The sequence below is a fragment of the Cyprinodon tularosa genome, unplaced genomic scaffold (genome assembly GCF_016077235.1).
Source record: "Cyprinodon tularosa strain WSP-4 unplaced genomic scaffold, ASM1607723v1 ctg366, whole genome shotgun sequence".
Taxonomy (NCBI): Eukaryota; Metazoa; Chordata; class Actinopteri; order Cyprinodontiformes; family Cyprinodontidae; genus Cyprinodon; species Cyprinodon tularosa.
The window spans coordinates 679937-692754 of record NW_024039081.1 but is presented as its reverse complement, the minus strand read 5'-3'; positions in this window follow the sequence as shown (position 1 = coordinate 692754).

The window sequence follows — 12818 nt, the reverse complement described above, 5'->3', positions numbered from 1 at the left end:
TATGTACTGATTGGTATACCAACTGTGCAATACCAACTGTCATGATTGGTTTAATATCAAACCCACATGCAGAACACAACGGAGGCTGGGTAAAAGTTTAAGTCCATTAGATCATTCAGATTCTACCTTGACTGGGTCCGGGCTTCTCTTTGAGAGAGAGGGAACTGTTGGGTCCAGAGACTGTTGGTTCAGCAGAGTACACGAGCAGCTGCAGCGTCTAGCTTCTGACTTTGAATGGCAGACCTTGATCAGAGTTTCTAGCTCTTCACAGAGAGCAGCAGGGGATATCCACATAGGAATCTTCAGGTTTGGCTCACCAGGGCAGATTGGCAGGTTAAGCTCACCCAGAGCTTCAGGCTAGAGACAGGTGTCCTGTGAGGCAAAAACAGAGGAGAGTTAGAATCTGTTCTCTCACTAGAGACAACTAAGATTCTTTCAGTATCAGAGGCTCTGGTTGCTAACCAAACTAAGGTCAACACTGCTGCGTCGAAGGAAGGTCTGGCAGCTGGTTATAAAGGGGAGGTCTCCTGATGAGTAGATGCGTCTTAGGTGTGCTGGAGGGCTCCAGCCCCAGGAGACCCACGGCGCACTCTGCCGGAGACAGATGGTAACTCTCCAGATCCCAACAGTAACTCCAGTCCTAACAGAAAACAACATAAAACAGAAGAGGATCCTCGGCGCCCTCTGGTGGGCAAGCCTGAGGATCCCAACAGAGCCCCCCCCTCAAGGGCGGATTCCAGACGCCCTCTGAATAAGTCCATGAAAAAGGAACAAACAAAAAACAACCCACCCAGGGCGGGCCGAGGGGGCACTAGGGCAAGGAGGGCCAGAAACAACAAAAATAGAGTCCAAAAAACAACCCACCCAGGGTGGGCGGAGGGGGAAACAGGCCATGAGGGCAAAAAACAAAAACTGAGTCCAGAACAAAAAACGATTCACTTACGGTGGATGAAAGCAAAAGAAATCCCAGACGATTTCTTAGGCAAAGTCTCAGGTGGCCGGCCGTGGGACCGGCAGCGGGACAGAGTCTCAGGTGGCCGGCCGTGGGACCGGCAGCAGGACAGAGTCTCAGGTGGCCGGCCGTGGGGCCGGCAGCGGGGCAGAGTCTCAGGTGGCCGGCCGTGGGACCGGCAGCGGGGCCGGAGGCATGGCAGAAGTTCTGGAGGTCGGTCGTTGGGACGGAGGCGAGGCCGATTCTCAGGTGGCCTGCCGCTGGGCCGGAGGCGAGACAGATGCTCAGGGGGCCGACCTCGGGGCAGAAGGCGAGGCTGACGCTCTGGAGGCCTACCGCAGGGCTGGAGACGAAGCAGCGTCTTAGGGGGACCACCGCCGGGCCGGAGGCATGGCAGAGGTTCTGGAGGCCGGCCGAGGGTCCGGCACGGAGCAGAGTCTTAGGTCTCAGGTGGCCGGCCGTGGGGCCGGCAGCGGGGCAGAGTCTCAGGTGGCCGGCCGTGGGACCGGCAGCGGGGCCGGAGGCATGGCAGAAGTTCTGGAGGTCGTCGTTGCGACGGAGGCGAAGCTGACGCTCTGGGGGTCTGCCGCGGGGTCGGAGGCGAAGCTGACGCTCCGGGGGTCTGCCGTGGGGCCGGAGGCGAAGCTGACGCTCTGGGGGCCGGCCGCGGGGACGGAGGCGAAGCAGCTTCTCAGGAGGATGACGCCCCAATTTCAGTAGGTACCCCCACAGGGTACCCCGTCCCCTCTTCAGCGGCTCAGGAACAGGCTCTGTAGCGACCGCCGACTGCGGCTCTGGAACAGACTCTGAGGAGACCGCCGACTGCGGCTCTGGAACAGGCTCTGAGGAGACCGCCGACTGCGGCTCCTGGACTGGAACAGGCTCTGAGGAGACCGCCGACTGCGGCTCCTGGACTGGAACAGGGGAGCCCGCCGACTGCGGCTACGGATCAGGAACAGGATAGCCCGCCGATTGCGGCTCCGGATCAGGAACAGGGGAGCCCGCCGATTGCGGCTCCGGATCAGGAACAGGGGAGCCCGCTGATTGCGGCTCCGGATCAGGAACAGGGGAGCCCGCCAATTGCGGCTCCGGATCAGGAACAGGGGAGCCCGCCGATTGCGGCTCCGGGTCAGGAACAGAGGAGCCCGCCGATTGCGGCTCCGGGTCAGGAACAGAGGGGACCACGGACTGTGGTTCAGGAACAGGCTCATAGGAGACCGCCACCTGCGGCTCGTGGACAGGAACAGAGGAGCCCGCCGATTGCGGCTCCACGTCAGGAACAAGGGAGACCACCCACTGTGGCTCCACATCTGGAACAGGGAAGACCTTCGACTGTGGCTCCACCGCAGGAACAGGGGAGACCACCGACTGTGGCTCCACCTCAGGAACAGGGGAGACCACCGACTGTGGCTCCACTTCAGGAACAGGGGAGACCACCGACTGTGGCTCTACCTCAGGAACAGGGGAGACCACCGACTGTGGCTCCACCTCAGGAACAGGGGAGACCACCGACTGTGGCTCCACCTCAGGAACAGAGGAGACCACCGACTGTGGCCCCGAATCAGGAACAGAGGAGACCACTGACTGTGGCTCCAAAGCCAGCATGGAGGAAACCGTCCATGGAGGCACATGTTCAGTCTCTGAGGTGGCTTGAAGTGCCTGCAGAGGGTCCTTGGCGGTGTGAAGTGCCTGCAGAGAGACCCTAGGAGGCATAAAACCACATATCTCGAATTCTGACACTTCTTTAAAAGTCTGCTCAGGGGTCTCTGGACGGCACAGAGCTAACTCAGGGGTCTCTAGACGGCACAGAGCTGACTCAGGGGTCTCTAGAGGGCACAGGGCTAACTCAGGGGTCTCTAGACGACACAGAGCTAACTCAGGGGTCTTTAGACGGCTAAGAACTGGCTCGGGGGTCTCTAGACGGCTCAGAGCTGGTTCAGGGGTCTCCAAACGGCTCAGAGCTGGCTTACGGCGACGCCGTTTCTTACGTCTGGGTTCTATGGAAACTGGACTAATTGGTTCAGAGGCTGAGTGAGACAAAAGGTTAACTGGAGTGTTAGCGGGTTCCGGTGCGGGTCTAGTTGGTTTATGAAGAGGTGACAAGAAGGGAAACAGATCATCTCTATGCCCGTAGTAGAAGTTCCAGAGTTCAGACTCATGGGAAATGGGGGCTCTGACTGCTTGGGTTGTGAGTTGTGGTTTGATTTTAAGTTTCTTAATGGACGGTGCTAACTGACGATCATGTAAGTGGTGGCAGAACTGGACTGAACTGGGCAGAAGCGGACTGAACAGGGCAGTACAGAGCTGTACAGGACAGGGCTGAGCAGGACTGGGCTGGGCTGGGCTGGACTGGACTGGACAGGACTGGACAGGACTGGTTTCCTAGATCTGGGCTTGATTCTTGCTCGTAGTCTGTTATCGAGATAAATGGCTGTGTAAATGAGTTCTTCCAGGGTCGCAGGTTCATTAATAGAAGCCAGTTTGTCTCTAATTTCTTCATTTAAGGATTTGAGGTAGATGTTTTTTACTATAGAATCACTCCAACCCGAAGCAGCGGCTCTGACCCGGAAGTCTATAGAAAATTCTTCGACGGTTCTATTTCCTTGTTCTATGTTAGACAGACCATGAGACTCAGCAGATTTACCGGAAAAAACTAGAGTGAATTTGTTTAAAAACTGTTCAAAAGTACAGGTAATAATGGATCCAGGAGAAAAACGGGTCTCTTTCCATTCTCGGGCTTTACCAGATAATTGTGAGAGAATAAAAACTTTGAGAGAATCTTTCTCTCATCGTCAGGGAAACAGGACGGATTTAATTCAAAAAATAATTTGCACTGCCAGAGAAAACTCTTACATTTACTAGATTCACCGGAAAACAGTGAAGGACGGAAAACAGGAAGTGACGGAACTGGTTCTGACCTTGGAGGCCGGTTTGGCTCCGGAACCGGAAGTTGAGCTGGCGCCATCTTGTGATTCCCCCGAAGCCTTGAAACGTTTGTTTTCTTTGACTCAGAATTGGTTTTTAACTCGCGGAGGGTCGTGTTCCTGGGTGTGATCAGCTTGCTTCTTGGTTAAGCTTCGTGGGGTGTCTGCTGGGTTTGGTGTTTGGCCGCAGTGTTCTGTCAAGATTGGTTTAATATCAAACCCACATGCAGAACACAACGGAGGCTGGGTAAAAGTTTAACAGAGTTTATTGAAGGTTCTGAAACACAAGATAATGTACAGGATCTGGAACTGGTCCAGGCTGGTTCACTGAAGTCTGCAGAGATGATAGTTTGATTAGCTTGGGCAGGCAGATGAGTAATGAGTCCATTAGATAATTCAGATTCTACCTTGACTGGGTCCGGGCTTCTCTTTGAGAGAGAGGGAACTGTTGGGTCCAGAGACTGTTGGTTCAGCAGAGTACACGAGCAGCTGCAGCGTCTAGCTTCTGACTTTGAATGGCAGACCTTGATCAGAGTTTCTAGCTCTTCACAGAGAGCAGCAGGGGAAATCCACATAGGAATCTTCAGGTTTGGCTCTCCAGGGCAGATTGGCAGGTTAAGCTCACCCAGAGCTTCAGGCTAGAGACAGGTTTCCTGTGAGGCAAAAACAGAGGAGAGTTAGAATCTGTTCTCTCACTAGAGACAACTAAGATTCTTTCAGTATCAGAGGCTCTGGTTGCTAACCAAACTAAGGTCAACACTGCGGCGTCGAAGGAAGGTCTGGCAGCTGGTTATAAAGGGGAGGTCTCCTGATGAGTAGATGCGTCTCAGGTGTGCTGGAGGGCTCCAGCCCCAGGAGACCCACGGCGGACTCTGCCGGAGACAGATGGTAACTCTCCAGATCCCAACAGTAACTCCAGTCCTAACAGAAAACAACATAAAACAGAAGAGGATCCTCGGCGCCCTCTGGTGGGCAAGCCTGAGGATCCCAACACCAACTGTGCAATACCAATTGTGCAATACCTTGAGGCCAGGTTAATGAAAATAGTGAGAGCGGACACTTATAATATTTCCAAAATCTTAATTTGTTAGCACTGTAAAATGTAAACTCCCCCACAGCACAGCAACAATTCTTAGATCAGGGAGAGAGGGAGAGGGAGAGAGAGGTCACAGTCAATCACACATATTATCATGTTATATCATCATAAGAAGTTATTGTAAGTTCTTTATCAGATCTATTCAGTGTTTCAGATAGTGTAGGGTAACATTGGACCACTGGGCACTCAATGTATAAAAATATGTAACAGGATGTTACCTCTTTAGTAAATATGACTTCACTTTTACGGTCAGATGTTAGTGGTATTTAAAAAAAAAAAAAAAAAAGGTTGTAACACTTTACAACAACCATTGTTTATAATTGAGCCTCCTAAATAATCCTAGACGAGGAGAAGCAGGTTTGAGGTCTATCTAGATCTGCAAGCGTGCTGAGTTTTCTTCTAACAACACTGTGAGTCTGACTCCAGGTTATGAAGTGGTTCTCCTCTTAATGCCCCTCAGCTGAAGCTGCTGCATCTCAACATGAAAACCCAACAAGAACCTCAAGGCTGCGAATAGAAAGAATAGTCCTGCTGGTTCTGGGCTTCCTGCTGGCTGCTGCTCTCATTGTCATCTACAGACTCGGTGATTCTATCCTCCTGATGTTTTTGTTTTCTCAAAATAGTTTGATGATGTCAGAAAGAAAAATACAGAGGATGAGCTGTAGATCATGATGAAGCTTTTTATTTAACTCTATTATCTGCTGTTCTTTCCTCCTAACAGCTTTCCAGATGATACAAACAAATCAAGCGGTCCAAACTCTGAAAGAGGAGAATGAAGTTCTGAGGAGAAACCTCTCAGGTGAGATTCTCAGAGTTGGAATGTTCACTATAAAACATGTTTTATCGTAGACAGCTACATAGACTGGATCTGGCTCACTTAAAGGGTACTTCTTGTTACAAAGGAGATCATCCTCTTCACTGTTGCCACATGCTTTTCAGTATGATGGATTTCTGCACTCCCTTAAATCAGTAATTCTCAAAGCTGTTTCTCAAGCATCACTACCCTGCATGTTTTAGATGTCTCTCTGTTGCAGCACACCTGATTGAAATAATTGCATGGCCTCCTTAGCAGCCTTCGAGTGCTGCAGAAGTCCGTCTCATTAATAAGCATAAGCCAGGTATGTGGCAGTGAGGAGAAATCTAAAACATGCAGGGCAGTGGTGCACGAGGACCAGGATTGAGAACCACTGTCTTAGATGACTTCTTGTCATGTTCGGATTAATGTGTCTAACCCACATGCAGAACACTCGGAGGCAGAAGAAAAGTTCAAAGATTTATTTACAATAAATGTACAAAGTTTGATCAGATCCAGGAGGGGACTTGACTGGTCATGAGGGGGTTCAATAAATGTACACAGTTTGATCAGATCCAAGAGGGGGCTTGACTGGTCACGAGTGGGTTCACTGCTGAGGAGGACAGAGTGATTAGTGGAGGTCCAGGTGTCTTGCAGGTTGAGAGTGTTCAGGTCAGTACCTGTTCAGGAGTGGAGCAAAGCTGCAGAGGGGGGGAACTTTGAGGGTCCAGAGGTTGTCGGCCGGCTGAGGGCAGAGGCGGAGGCAGAGCTTACAGAGTGCAGGGAGATCACAGATTGAGTTTCCCACCAGTAATTTTCTGAGAGCGGGCAGGCAGATACTTGACAGAGACAGCTCTCCAGAGTTCTACTAAGAACGAGCAGACAGATCACCGGCAGAGAAACTCTCCAGAGTTTCAGGTATTCAGGCAGGATCAACCTGGGAAGCAGAGAGGAGAAAACGGGATCAGGTTTGGTTCACAAAAGTCAGAGATCACAGACAGGCAGGTTGGCTCAGGCTTGCTAACCGTTACTGGAAAACACTCTGGCACTGGAGTGAAGCCCTCCGCCTCCTTAAGTACAGATCTCCTGATGAGCAGATGGGAGACAGGTGGCGTGGTCGGCTCAGGCTCCAGGAGATCTTGTACGCCCTCTGGTGGAGAAAGTGGACAAACCTCCAGATCCCAACACTTCTACTCAGTTATAATCATACGATGATCATGTTCTAATTTATCTAGAGATGAGTCAGACTGTAACTGGATTCGACTTGAACCATTTTATTGAACTTCATTGATACTATAAAAAACGGAGTTTATATCTATGGAGTTGACTTAATTACACCAGTTTTTCTTGTAAAGTACCTTTGAATTATATTTGTTGTAATTTATAATTATTGCATTATAAATAAACCACATTTAATTAATATCATTGAATTTTAAAATTGGACTCTAGTTAAAACCTGCATTGTTTTGCAGGTTTTTGAAGATAATAAAATTTAAGGGTGCCTTCTTCTTCATATACAGCGTTGACACCTTGGACAAGGTCATTAAATAAGAGGAAGTCCGTTTTTGAAGGTGACACCTCACCCACAGGAAAAAAAAACTCAGTAAATAGATTAAATGGTTAGCGCTTCATTTGAATAGGTTTATTGAGTTAAAATGATTATTTTTTTAAATGAAAAATAAATGAAGAAAAATAAAATAAAAACATGTGTGCTATGTTGCTTTCAGAGATATTAAAAAATATTTTTTTTCGTCATCCAGGTGAAATATCCCCCTATTAAGCTGCAACTTCAGTCACAATTATATAGCTTACTTTTGAAACTTTTTTTTTTAAATCAGTCATTTGTGGCTTGGTTTTTCAGTCAATGACGTTGTCATCCCAGCAGACGTCAGTGCTGCTATTTCAGTATATCAAGTTATTGCACAACATATTATGGCATTCCCTTGCTGTCATCAAATAAGAAAGCAGGTATGTTTACCTTATTTAGTGGCTGTAATGATTGTTACACAATACCCAGCATTTTCTCAACCCCTAGATCCTTCCTTTGGATCTACCGTTTACCTGTGGCAAACCCAGGAACTGCTGTCGGCACTTCACAATAAACGCTTAGGTTAAGCATAACATTACAGACGGCTGCTAAATTGTTCTCTATGTACAATGACTGAATTGGCCTGGAAATGGCCATCTGTTTTTGGAAAAGCATCAGAAGCATTAAAAAAGTAGATCAAATTGGTTCAAGTACGTTCGGCTTTCCTTCCTGTAGGAGTGGCAGCGTGCGAGAGGGCTGGCCCTCCTTAAATCTGTCATTATTTTACAAAGTTCAGACCCAAATGCAGAAAACCAAAACAGAGACCAGGGAAAAGGTTTAACAGGGTTTATTGAAGAGGTTAAACTGAGGGAAGACTCAACCGGAACTGTAAAGTGAGGGGAAGACACAGCGGTTAGTTCAGCCTCAGTGGGAAATTTGAGTTGTTTGACTCGTTTCCAGATAAGTTGTTGAATCCATGAGTCCTGTTTGTGTGCCGTGGTTCCAGTGTTTGTCTGATTCAATGGAGGGCGGAACAGGGTTTACCCAGAATGCGGTTGTTAGTTGGGGAACGGAGAAACTGACTGCCACTCAGATTTCCTGCGGTACTTGAACGGGTCGTAGTGGAGAATAATCCCTTTCACAGTGCGAAGCTCAAACGATCCAAACCTCCTGTTTGAACCCCAGCTCAGTTTGAAGCTCAGTTGATCCTTCCAGGGAGAGAAGGTCCGAGAAAACAAGTTTGCAGGATGACTTCCTGTCGAGAGGCAAAGACAAAAACAAAGTTAAACTCAGGTTGACAAAAACTCAGTTTGACTCAGCAAAACTCAGCTAGGCTAGAGTACCTAAAACTGGCAAACACTCTGGCGTCGAGGTAGTGGCAGTCAGCAGCTTAAGAACACTCTGTTTAACGAGGAAACCATCAGCAGGTGTGTGAGGAGGCGGACCAGAACCAGGCGCCTCCTGGTGGATGAAGGGAGACAAACACAGAAACACAAAGACTGTCATGGTTGGTTTAGGAATTAAACCCACATGTAGAACACCACTTGGAGACTGATATAAAGTTCAACAGAGTTTATTAAAGGTTGCACAAAGATAACATGCACTGGATTCAGGTAAACTGGTCCAGGCGGGATTCTCAGGCATCTGCAGAGACGGATAGTTTGATTAGCCAGGTTAACAGATGAATCGTTGCTTTTCAGATGTTTCTGAGAATACCTTGAAGAGGTCCAGGCTTTCCTTTCTGAGAGGGGGAACCGGTTGGGTCCAGAGACTGTTGGTAGAGCAGAGTGCTCAGCAGCAGCAGCGTCTAGCTTCTGACTTTCCAGTGACAGACCTTGGTTGGGGTGATTAGCTCTTTCCCTAAGAGCAGCAGGTGGATTCCAGAGTGAGATCTTCAGGTTTGGCTCTCTAGGGCAGGCTGGCAGGTAACAGGCTAAGCTCATCCAGAGCTTCAGACAAGAGACAAGTTTCCTGTGAGCGAGAAGACAGAAACTGGTTAGAATAGGGTTTCTCCTTAGAGACAAAGATTCTAGTAGTTCAGAGGCTCAGGTTCGCTAACCAAACTTGGTCAACACTGCGGCGTTGAAGGAAGGTCTGGCTGCTGATTATAAAGGCAGGTCTCCTGATGGGCTGGTGAACGTCAGCTGTGCTGGAGGGCTCCAGCCCAGGAGATCCACAGCGCACTCTGCTGGAGAAGGGTGGTAAATCTCCAGATCCCAACAAAGACAGGAGTCCTGACAAAATCATACCGGCCCCAACCCTCTCCGGCCAAAGCACCTACCTGTGACAGCAAATAACTCAAGGAGCTCAAGAATTATTACAATAATAACTACCTAAATGATTCATGCAGTATATATGTCTGTCATGCTCATCCTTGTGACGTTCGGCATATGGTGTAATTTTCTATTTCTTCAAACTGTAAAATCCTTGTAACAAACTAAATTATAATAAAACTAAAAAGCTTTTTTAAAACAAAAGTACGATGTTCCACTTATATTTGGCAAATTTATGTTTGAATATTTTGCAAAAATATGTTGGAGTACATGATAGGCTTTTATCATCTAAAGGCTAACATTTCTCATCTTACGTGCATTGTTGCTAGGTCTGGATGGTTCCCAATCTGGCTGTTTAGGATGGCCGTCTATGGGTAAAAAATGTTTTTCTTTAGATTTATGGCCTAAGAGATCAATAGACTTTGGTTCAAATTGGGTGAGATTTCGTATATCCAGGCGGTTTATGAACATTTTTTGCAGGGGGATTTCATAAGTTGACCAGCGTAGATAATAATATAAATGCCAGGGCTGAAAACCGTTCCCAGTCCGAGCCTGCACAAAACTACAACCAGGCCTACGATTCTTACTTGCTTGCCAGGATGCAATTTCACAGGAAAAGTCACCTTAAATTTTTTTTTTCTCTTCTCATATTCTAGAAAACAAAGGAATGTCCCTTATTTCTGTTCATGAACAAAGAGTTTGATTTGTCTGAAGTTGAAAACTTTTTTTTTCACAGAAATAAATCAATGAAGCCCATGTTCTCCACCTCCAAAAGTAAAAATTAAGTCTGGGATTTAATCTTTGTCCCATTTCTGTCCTCTAATGATGTTATATTGACATTGATGGAATCGACAGATACAGGAAGTTAGATTGTAACTGCAGGAAAGAAGACGCCTCCCGCTCTCTCCAAATAACACAAACATCTACAGAGATTTCTTCCTCCTGACTCAGTGAGGTCTTTGTTCTGATCTGTTTACAGATTATACATGTTGGAAATGTGAAGCAGGCTGGGAGCTACATGGAGTAAACTGTTATTATTTATCCACTAATAAATCCTCCTGGGAGAACGGCAGACGTTTGTGCAAAGACCTGAGAGGAGACCTGGTGAAGATAGACAGCAGAGATGAGCAGGTATGAAACACTGCTGCAGATTCATTTTCATGGTTAACTTTTTGAAGAACTGGTGTGGACATGTCCGAGCCAACTTTGGCCTGGTGGGGACAGTCACCACCAATCATTTCAATACATAGACCTTGGCAATATGGGAACAATTTTGCTGCTTTTGAAATAGGATATTCACTAATGTATTTTTCTAGATGGATTGATGGGTGGATGAATGAAACTGAAATTTTGTACAGACTAGGGAGGCATGATATATTGCTGTTAGCATTGGCAATTGGCTGTCATTCATCCTTTTTTATATACATTAATGTCTAACTACCTATAAGTCAGGAAGGTTTACCAGATGGGATCTTGTTAGATGCAGATAGTCTTAACAGGTCCAGTAACAGTAGCACAATGTAGTGATGTTAGGCTCATGCAGTCTGGTTGTTCCGGCTTCGAACTTTTTGAAGCAGAAGTGTCTTTGTGATGTGGTATGAGCACACCCCCAGTCAACCCCAGTGACCACTGCGAACGAGGCCTCATTAATATTAGCCTGCATGGGCCCAAAAGTGTTATTAATATCAATTAGAAAAAAAAAAAAAAGAAAAAATATAAATATATATATATATATATATATATATATATATATATATATATATATATATATATATATATATATATATATATATATATATATATATATATATATATATATATGTATGTATGTATGTATGTATGTGTTGGGATATTTTACTTGTAGATTATGAATATTAATTTAGTAGAACTGGAGTTGTACTTAATTATCTAAATCATTCAAAATCAAGGGTAAAATCAATTTAATGTTCTTAGTTGAATAATTATAACTATAACCAGTTTACTCACCTGGATTTTAGGCCTCTTACACTTAGAGTGGCTTCTGGACTGGCTGTTAAAATCCAGTTATTCTCACCAGTTTAGTGACTTAGGCTGGGTGATTTCACCGCTGTTTCCTGAAGTGGGCAAGAACAGATCTGGTGAAGGTTTCCCCTTGCTCAGTGTGACTCGAATTATTCCTTCCAAGGGGGGTAGAAGGACCAGGCTTGTCCAGTGGATCAGGAGGGCATCCCAATACTGGCAGACACTCTGGCGTCGAGGTGGTGACAGTCCGCAGCTCAAGTACTCCTCTGGTAATGACCCAACGAGCCGCACGTGTGCAGTGTGGCCCAACGAGAACAGGGCACCACCTGGTGGTGGAGAGAGGAATTACACAAAAAACAACCCACACAAACTGGAACCCTAACAGGATTATAAGTTGTTTTCATCATCTTCTACTTTTTAGATTTTCCTGGCACAAAGACTAAAAGAATTGATGAAGAATGACGACAAGTTCTGGATTGGACTGACAGACTCAGCGGAAGAAGGCAGATGGTTGTGGGTGGACGGATCACTGTTGAGTGAAAGGTATGACTGATGAGAAATCATGTCTATTTAAGAAAAACGAATCTGGCATTTATCTGCTGCTTACTTTTGACTCTTCTCCAAGTTTCTGGAGGGACCAAGAGCCGGACAACCTGAGTAAAGATGGTGCGTCTCAAGCTGACTGTGGAAAGATGGGGGAGAAAAAAGGAGTGGACGATCTGAAGTCCTGGTTTGATATATCCTGTCTTTATCTTCAGAAAAGCATCTGTGAGAAAGGTGCAGGAACCATACAGAGTTCTTCTGTTTGTGTCTAAAGTCAGGTTCAGTCTATAAAACAGTTTGAGGTCAGGATCAAGCTGCAGAGGTGCTGATTTTATCAGAAAAATGTCTGAAACATTTAGAACTCATTCCAGATTTGTTTAAATAATCATAAAATCAGGGATTTTTTTCTCATCTCTTATATCAACTCATTGTTACTGTCAGGATCAATATGTTATAGATTTTGTTTTGGATTTATTCAATATGCCCTTATGCCCTTCCACGTTCTATTATTTTTGCTACTTGGGGTTTACCATACTGTTTTTTTTCCATCTCCATTTTTTTTTTTTTTTTTTGCTCTCCTTGTGAAAGTTTTCTGACTTAATGTCCATTTTTTGTTCTTCAAATTTTTTTGTAAGTTTGTCATTTTGTGGATCATTAAAAGATTCTTCAGCTCAACTTCTCCAGTGGCAGTCTTCATTTTGGTTTGGA